Genomic DNA, 9,752 nt, shown 5'->3' with positions numbered 1-9,752 from the left:
ACCAGTGCACTCTTCTACAGGATGAATGAAGACATTTGAAATTAACATCTCCAAAACATCTCCAATGGCTAGATTATGTAGTCATTGTGCATTTTGCACGTGTATTAATTACTCCACACTGTCTCCTAAAATGTTCATGATTGTTGGGTGTCAGGAAAAATAAAATATTTAAAATAAAATATCAGCAGAGTTTAACATTACAGTCAATCAATTGCTACTTTCACCAATTCCCTAGGATTGACTATGTGTCTTTCACCTCATTTAACCTAGTAATAAATAGAAATTAAACAGCATTGCCATTTATGACTTATAAAGCTGTCTGTCATAACTGATGAAATTATTCCAAATTCTAACTTTACCCAAAGGATGTACTTGCATGAAAATTGGCTTGAGTACCTTGGCTTAAATTTCAACTTTTGCAATAGCTGTAAATTTTATCCATCTGAATGTTTAAAAGTCAGAATAGGTTCATAAATAAGCAAAAATCTTATTATATGACACTCCCTGGAAACAGAAACCAGACATGTTTTGTGAGAGAAGGATTTCTCAATTATATACAGCTGAGTTCAAGCCAACCCGTTCGGTTAGCTGTGTTCTTAATTAAAGGTGTGTCTTTACTGGCATTCTTCCAGTCTACCTACTTGGCACAGGTAGCATCTTTGGGAAGCCAAAAGAAAAAAGCATTGACAGAGTAAGCTCTCTATGCTTCTAGAGGATGGTTTTATTCTGTGATTCTCTGACTTACAAAACTCAAGAGAGTCTTTGACAAAAGTAAAAAGTAAAACTTCATGGAGAGCCCATAAACATACAAAAATAGTGAATGAGAAAGCCACAAAGAAGGTATTTAAGGCAAAATTTCATTAATATGTGGATAGGAACATATAAATGATAAAGAAGGCCTGGTGTCTCCTGCCTTCAGTCTCAGACTCTGGGGGTTTGAAACAGAAAAATTGACTTTAGTTTGATATCAACCTGAGCTATAGAGTGAATCCCTGTCTCAAAAAATAATCCAGAATACATATACATGTGTGTGTGTGTGTGTGTGTGTGTGTGTGTGTGTGTGTGTGTATACAAAAGAATAAAAGACTCAGGAAGTGACAAGCTAAAGCAGAAAATAACAAATATTTTAATTAATAATACATATAGATTGATGGGAAGTTGTCAGAAGCTTCTCAGACATTAGGTACCCACCATGAGACCATCAGTTTTACTAGTATGTGTTGTAACACAGGTGTATGATCTTAGTATTCAAGAGGTGGAGACAGGAGGAAAAGGACTTGTAGTCCGATACATAGCAAACCTGAAAGCAGCCTGAGGTATATACCAAGACTGTGTCTCAAAGGAAAAATGGAATAGATATAGAAGAAAAAAATCCCTATATTCAATTAAACTATTAATTTTCAGAGAATAATTCACTTCTACGGTTTGAATGTCCCATCTATGTTGAAATCCTGAGAACACAGCTTGGCTTGCAGCTCACCTGCTCACCTGCTCATTTGTTCTTCTTCATTTCACCATGAGATGGAAAAGCACAAAATCCTTCACTAGATACCAGCACCAAGCTCGTGATTCTTCAAGCTCCAATACTGTGAAAAACGCATGTTTGTTTTCTTACACATTACTCAGTATCAGACATTCTGTATGAGTAGCAGAAAGCAGAGCAAGTCAGGGTGGGAGCCAGTTTTCTGTTGGGAGAAGGGTCAAGATAATTGAGAACAATAATTGAGAAGAAGAATTTCTTCTGGCTCAAAATTTGAAAAGATTCAATCCATGCTCAATTGCTGAGTCCCATTGCCTCTGGATCTGTGTGACATGACAGTTCATTGTGACAGGAGCCTGAGATGGAACAAGATTGGAGGGGTAGGAGTGGAAGGAAGCAGGAAAGGAAGGGAGAGAGGAAGAGAGGGAGGGAGGGAGGGAGGGAGGGAGGGAGGGAGGGAGGGAGGGAGGGAGGGAAAGAAGGAGGGAGGGAGGGAAGAAGGAAAAAAGAAAGAAGAATGACAAGAAGGAAGGAATGGAGGAAGGAAAAAAGATGGGTGAACGGATGGAAAAGAAGGGGGGCTGGGAAATTGGGAGAGATGAGTAAGAAACCAGAGTTGAATGAACACATTTTAAGCTAAGCCTTTAATGAAATATTTTTTGTTGAACTAATTTCTGTTCCCTAGCACCCATCAAACAAATGTTCCACAGTCTCCAAATAGGACCATGAGCGGAGTTTGAGCCATTGCATTAGGAGAACATTTAAGGTTCCAACTGTAGCAGATAGTGACTAACAATGTCATGTTCATAGCAAATATGACACTTCTGTTGTCTTCCCTTCCTTGAAACAATGCTTTGAAGAAGAAAGAAAAAAATGAAATTAGCATTTTCTGATGACTCGGTTTACATCACCACTTCAGGTGTCTCATTTTCAATATGCTGTCCTCCTCACACAGAGGGAGCCTGGAGTGCTGAGTAGTCTGGTAGGCAGAAGGCTCACTGTGCAGAACTTCTTGAGAACATCAATGTTCTGGTAAAGCAAGAAGTGACTACTAATCTACCTGGAACCTTCCAGTGTGACAGATAAGAAGATCCATATTGTTCCTGGAATAAACTCTAATAACTATTGCATTTGGCACTCCTGGTTTGCAGTGCTGCAGTCCAGTTAGCTGCTTCAGAAAGCCCTACAAGGGCTGGCCTGGTCTAAGCACCTGGACTATGGCACTGAAACAGATCCAGAATGTGTGCCCACTGCTTGCACTTTAATTTATTTCAGATATAATCAAGTTGACAGACAAGAATAACCATTGTAGATAGCTTCCCAAATTGTAACCATGAACCCCAAAAGATATCATCTGGATCTCGTTTTGATCTTCCTTTGTTTCCTAGAAACTAATTTACAGAGGGATCCTGCCACTTGGTGTTCTGCAGGACATGTGGGTGACGACAGATTCCACTGGCAGACCATCATGGTCTCAAATGACAGTCCTTACCAAGGAGGCATTGCCTTCCTGACCATCCTCCTTAGCAAGGCCTCACACATTACTTCCTTTGACAAGGTCCTTCAACATTGTCCGCAATACAGGAAAGCGCAGAAGCAGCGGGATGTATTGACCCTGCTGTCCTGATTCAGAGTCTCACATTCACTCTGCTATTCTGAATTCCTGTTTTCTTACCAGTAAACAAAGAGTTCTGAGACACTTAAAAAAAAAAAACGAAATTTGATGGAAGACATCTAATACAGACTTCCAAACAGCAAGAAAACAAAAGGAGAGTCAAGATTTCTAAAAGGACAAATACATAGTTTCACATTTTGTTTCTTACAATTTCCTGTATTCTCACGGCCTATTATATTTGTGATATTCATCTACTCTCATTACATTATAGACTTTAAAGCATAGATGTTGCGTCTCTTTAATGACATAGACAGATAGCTGGAGAACAAGTACTCAATTCAGGGCAAACTAAGGAAAGACATGCCCCCCAAAAACAACTTGAAATTTCATTTGCTAGAACCAAAGGAAATTGAGAAGGAGGGAGGGGTGTGTTTAAAGGAAAGCTTTGCTTCAGGTGCAAACAGAGTAGCCTATAACCTGATAACTCATGAAGCAGACAGGCATTACATCATGTTTAGGTGAACTAGGGAAATTTAGGCTCATGGAAACTTTGTGGTATTCACAAAGTCCAAGGACATACACCTAACAGATAGTAGAGTTAAAAATCCAAGCACTGTTCTGATCTCCTTTAAAACCTTTACTCTTTTACATCACAATGGCCAGCACAGGAGAACTGAAAGTCAATAGTGTGAAAATGGAACTGTTTGGGGAACAATAACTAAGGAGCAAAAAAAAAAATGGTTCTTACAATGCTGCTTTAGTACAAATCGGTGTGATTTTAAAACTATTACCAAATATGAATTATCACTCCATGAACATATTAATCTTTTACAGTAACTATCATAGACAAAAATTATCATGGGATTTCTTAATTTAATATGAGTAACAGTGACTTATAGACACATACTGGGTAAGTCAAGTTGGGAAGAGCTAGGTTCTGTTGTCACATATGGAAATTGCATCAGAGACTGCTGTTGTTTTATTGTGCTCCACTGGACACATTCATGAGCTGGTAGATGATGAAAGAACATGGTCTCTAGCTTGTTATAGGACCTATAAACCAGTTCGGGACATGTCTTCTCATGAGTTTTCTAATTATAAGGGATGAAACAATTGTCTAAGATCACTCAATACCATACATTGTTTTGTCACAGTTTCATGTTTTTAAAGAAATTATTTGGTTAATTTCAAACATGTAATGTGATTAAGAAGAACAAAAACATAAATATTTTCCTTTGAACCACTAGATCTATGTTTTAAATAAGCCTTGCCTTAAAATATGTGGGAAAATTATCCAAGAAAGATATTTCAGTATTTTTCTGACCTTCTTCCCCAAAGCTCTATGCCTTAGAAACAATCATTTAAAAGGAGTCTCTGGAGAATGTTGCAAAATGCTAACTACTGCACACATGTTAAGGATTCAATGACACATGCAAAATAAAAAACCTGCTTAAATTATGTATTATAAGTCACCTGAAGACACTTTTTTGCCTCTAGTGAATTTTCAGAGAAACTTTTTAACACAATAATAAACTCATGAATTCCTAGGACCTTAGATTAAATATGTCAATTTCCCTTGGGATTCCAAAATATTAGCTACCAGACAGTGGTCCTCAATGAGTAACCATCCCTTCCATGGTCTTAAAAACCTGAATCCTATAAGCACAGTAAGTACAATGTTAGGAATGTTTAAAAGAGAGAGGAAGTGACAAAACACATTTTAAGGTCTTCAGCAAGAAAACAAATCTGAGATAATGTAGATTTACATAAAGAATACAGTGAAATTTTATTTCATCCTCCCTGAGTGGACTGTAAGCCACCTCAAACTTCCCATAATTGAGCCATTTTATCTCTGCTTTTTGTTTCTCAGCTCAACTCTTAGCTGAGAGCAAAAAACTATGAGGAGAGAGTGTAAGACTCTGGGAGTTGTCAAGCATCCGTCCACCTACTTGTTGTGTCCTAAATCCTTGTCATCAGTACAGTGTTGTTCTTCATCAGCCTTTATCTTCAACTTCAAAAGAAAGTTTTTCTCCATGTTGATACCTGGTACCTCTGGTTCATCCCCTGTAAGAAGATACATAGTTTGACTTGTGAATAGTTTCTAGCTGAAATTTGTACTGATATTGTTCAAACCTTTTGTAAACTGAGACTACCTTCATCATTCACAGATACCGGTTGACTCACCAAGAAAGATTCCATAATTAAAAGCTGTATTTCACCTTATCTCTATAACAGGCATAAATTAACAGTTATTTTAAATGTTTAGCATCAAAATGTAAGATTATTGTTCCCAATTCCAATCGGTCAAATTCTTTTTTGTTTGTTTGTTTTGTTTGTTTGTTTTGTTTGTTTGTTTGTTTCCACTGTTCTTTTTTGTTTGGTTGGTTAGGGGTTTTTTGTTATGTTTTTGGAAAGTTTTTTGTTTTCTTATTTTTATTGGGTATTTTATTTATTTACATTTCAATTGTTTTTCCCTTTCCAGGTCTCCCCTTCGGAAACCCTCTAACCCATCCTTCCTCCCCCTACCTCTATGAGGATACTCCCCTACCCACCCACCCACTCACTCCTGTCTTCCCACCCTGGCATTCCCTTACACTGGAGCCTGGAACGCCTTTAGGTCCAAGGACTGCTCCTCCCACTGACGTCCAACAAGGCCATCCTCTGCCACATACGCAGCCAGAGCCATGGGTCACTCCATGTGTACTCTTTAGTTGGTGGTCAAATCCCTAACCTGGTCCTAGTGCTCATAATTTTTCATTTAGAAAGACTCTCCATTCTTGTCCCCAAACATCTGTGTTTTCAGACAAATCTCTGCTAGTCTATTAGTGCCAAAGATCACTGCACCATTACAAATTAAAAAGATAATTTGATTTTCCACCAAAAGCTTTTAGCACATACTGACATCTATTATTATGAACAATTTTCTATGCTGTGTATATACAGTGTGGTTGGAGAGCTAATGCTGGAATAAACACTCCAATTGTAACAGGATACCTGTCCTTTTGGAACATAAATTAATCACTCTAAGTACATGATGTGTACTTATTCCCCTAGGGAAAGAAACAATACTGAGAATTCTACAATCCAGTGTAGTTAAAATATAGAATGTGTTCCAGAAGACAGCCATCAAAATGATGCATGATTTTACAGTGTTTTATCTATGTGAAAATGTAAATGCAGCATAAATTACTTAAGAGAAACTTGCTGAGAGAGGAAGAATTTTTTAAACTCCCCTGATGGTCCACAGACTGTGGAAATGCAGACATCGAGCCTAGAAAATAATTTAGTAGGCCTCAAGGGTCAACAGTACTGATAATGAGAATGTGCACAGAGTAAAACAGAAGCTGTGCCATGCAAAAATAGCAGAGAGACTACAAGTATGACTGGCATATAGCTCAGGAATGCAAAATTGGTAAACACTTAGGAAGAGAGTATTACAACTGATTATGCTTGTGTTAGATGAGATAAGGCTCCCTAGCCAGGGATCAGTACCCTCTCCTCTTCACCTTGCAGAACTGTCTTTCGTTCTTTGAGACAGAGTCTGTGCGCTACTGATCTCTTCCTACCATGGTACAATCTATTGGGAACACTGATGCTTGGGTAACAGTCTGGTTATCCTATACTAAGGCATCTGAAACATGAGCAGATGTATGATGAGCACCTTAAAACCCATAACTAAGTTAATTTTAATGACAACTAGCCATCCTACATATTCTCAATAGTCCTCTATGGTGTCCAATAAAAACATAATTCAAGGAAGAGTGTAATTTGAAGTTTCTAACAAGACAGCACAAGTTACAAGTTAAAAACAAACAGAACTCATTTTTATGACACTTCATAACCTTACCCAATATATTGAAAATGGGTTGTTTTATTTGATAATGACAAAGACCCTACAGAAAAATGTGGTTTCTACTTGTGACACTAGATCCACCCAACTGCTTCATGTGCACAGATAGGAAGTTCATGTATTGAACAACATAGGAACAGAGAAAAGAGTAGAGACACTGCACAAAGGAAAAATTTGTATGGGGGGGAGGGTAATTTCCCTTTTGCTAAAGGTAACCCCATTGGATACACAATGGCCATATCCAGTTCTTGGTACTCCACTGAGAAGGCCAAGAGGCAGCAGATACAACATGTGAGCAGAGCATGAGATCAACAAAAGAAAAATGACAGCTGGAAAGATGGTTCAGTGGACAAAGTGTTATATAAGCATATGGATCTGTGTTCGAACTTCTAGTTAGGTAGCTAACTAGTAATCTCTAGATCCCTATGGACAGATGGGAGGCAGTGACAGGAGCATCCCTGGATACTCACAGGTCAGCTAACAGAGACTATGCAGCATCAAAAAAGACGAAAACTAAGGCTGTCCTGTGACCTCCACATAAGCACTGTGGCATGTGTACACCTGTGTGCACACACATACACACACAAACATGTAAACAAACATACACACACAAACATGTAAACATACATTCATAACATACATATATGTAGACATGCTAAAAAATTATATATAAATAAAAAATAACCCCTCCTTATGACTCTGAAATAGAAATTTTAGAATAAAATTAATTTATTTATATCCTTTCTAATCATTCAAAAATAAATCAAAACACAATTTTTTAAATTTCTAAAAGTTGTCAAGATGTTCAAATATTATGACAAGATAAAAAAGCATTTTAATGGAAGCTGAAAGCAAAGTAGTTGACATTTAGCCAATACTGTGACAACTGAAGATCTTCAACTCAGAATGACAAATGGAGAACTACATTCAGAATCATACCAACAGTGTATTCCTTTATTGGACTTTCCTTAGTGTATGTTGTATAGCTGAAGCTTTCTTATTTCTGAGAATAAGCAGAAAAAAATACAAAAATCTGTGCTACCCCTCCTAGAGCAAATATTCTTGAGTAGATGCATATATTCATTTATGAATGGCTTTGATAAAAATGTCCTTCTTACTACAGCCAATGTAGTCTATATTATTTTAAGAGAACATATTTAACACTAGTCTGTCAGCATTAAGAAATCCAGAAGATATTTCGCCTATCTCTAAATCTACCTCAGTACCTAGCAGAACGCTGTAAACATTATTTAATGGTGATATTAAGTATAACTCAGAATTAATTTGATTTTAGCTTATTTGAATTGATAAGAATCCTAGCCCAACACAAGGCTTTCTCTATTAAATGTTAATACAAAAAAACACATCAAAACATTATGAGAAAAATTATTAAGCAATATCTGTGATTAAACACCAATGCAAATATTCTCAATAAAATATTAACAAGTCAAATACAGTAACAGAGTCATATACCATTGCTAAGTGGAATCTGTGATAACCAATTACTATAATTAATCATGTGAACATAATTGAGAAAGAAAATTTATAGGATTTTTATCAATTGGTTTAGAAGTGTTATATTTTAGTTTTTATCACCACTTCTTGCTGAAAACACTTATCAAACAAAGAATAAATAGCAATTTTCTTAACCTTATGAGCATAATAACTAACAAAACAAAACACGGAGACAAAGATGTGTCAAAGGGCGCAAGGAATCTATTGGACATCCCCCAGAGTACCAAATGGAACAACTATCACAGAACAATGGTATACTATTGGACTATAATCCAGAGGATAAAATAAATTTGTATATGTCAAACCTGATACATATAGTTGAGTCAATTAATAAGCAGAGATGATATACACACAATCCAATTCCAAATATGATGTTTAGATATGTCACTCTGAGGGAGGTTTACTCTAAATCTCAGCTTCACATAGTTTTTTCTTCAAAAAAAAAATATGGAAAGGCAGTGGGAGGGCAGAAAGACCAATAAAAAAAAATGACAAATTCTACAAGAGTCAAGTGGCCAAACCCAACATTCATAAACTGCGTAGTATTCATATATCCATGATAGTCTGTAATAAAGATTACATTGTACCTTTGTGCTCACCTTTTCAAAAGCCATACTTCCAATCTAACAGCACCAAAGACATTACAATCATTTGCAAAGGATATTGTACAATACGCAGCAGACGTTATTCAAACCCATTAAGATAAACAAAAAATGGAAAATGTGAGAAATCAAAACCTAGAAGGGGCTTAGGAAACATGAGTCTAACACAAAAAATGCTAAGGAAGTATGAAGAAAGATGAAATGGAGCCAGTAATATGTATCAACATTCATCTGTAAGTCCAACAAAGGAATCAATCATTACTGCATCAACAGTGAGGGAAAGGGGGACTTACCTCCTGTGCCCTTCATCTTTCTGTAAATCTAAATCTGATATAAATGATCAATTTTATTAAATAAAACAAGTCTAACAAATTAACACATTTATACTTGAATATAATACAATTTTGGAACCAACATACTTCTAAGACTGGACAGCTTAGTGATGTCACCCAAATTGCAATGTCATTAGACAAAGTTTGCAAAGCTCTCTCACACTCATTAATTATAAAAACTATGTGCTATAAAATATGTTGTCAGTTTCTATGAGTAAATAATCTACTGAAATAACCACCCTAGAATCCCCACACCTAGTCTAGCAACTGCCCTTTTTACCTATTCACGGCCAGTTTTGAAAGATTTCTCCCGCGTTCCCTGCCTCTGTCTCCTCATCTTCCACTCGTTATTTACTGC

The sequence above is a fragment of the Grammomys surdaster genome, unplaced genomic scaffold (genome assembly GCF_004785775.1).
Source record: "Grammomys surdaster isolate TR1022 unplaced genomic scaffold, NIH_TR_1.0 126153, whole genome shotgun sequence".
Classification (NCBI taxonomy): Eukaryota; Metazoa; Chordata; class Mammalia; order Rodentia; family Muridae; genus Grammomys; species Grammomys surdaster.
This window is presented reverse-complemented; position numbering follows the sequence as displayed.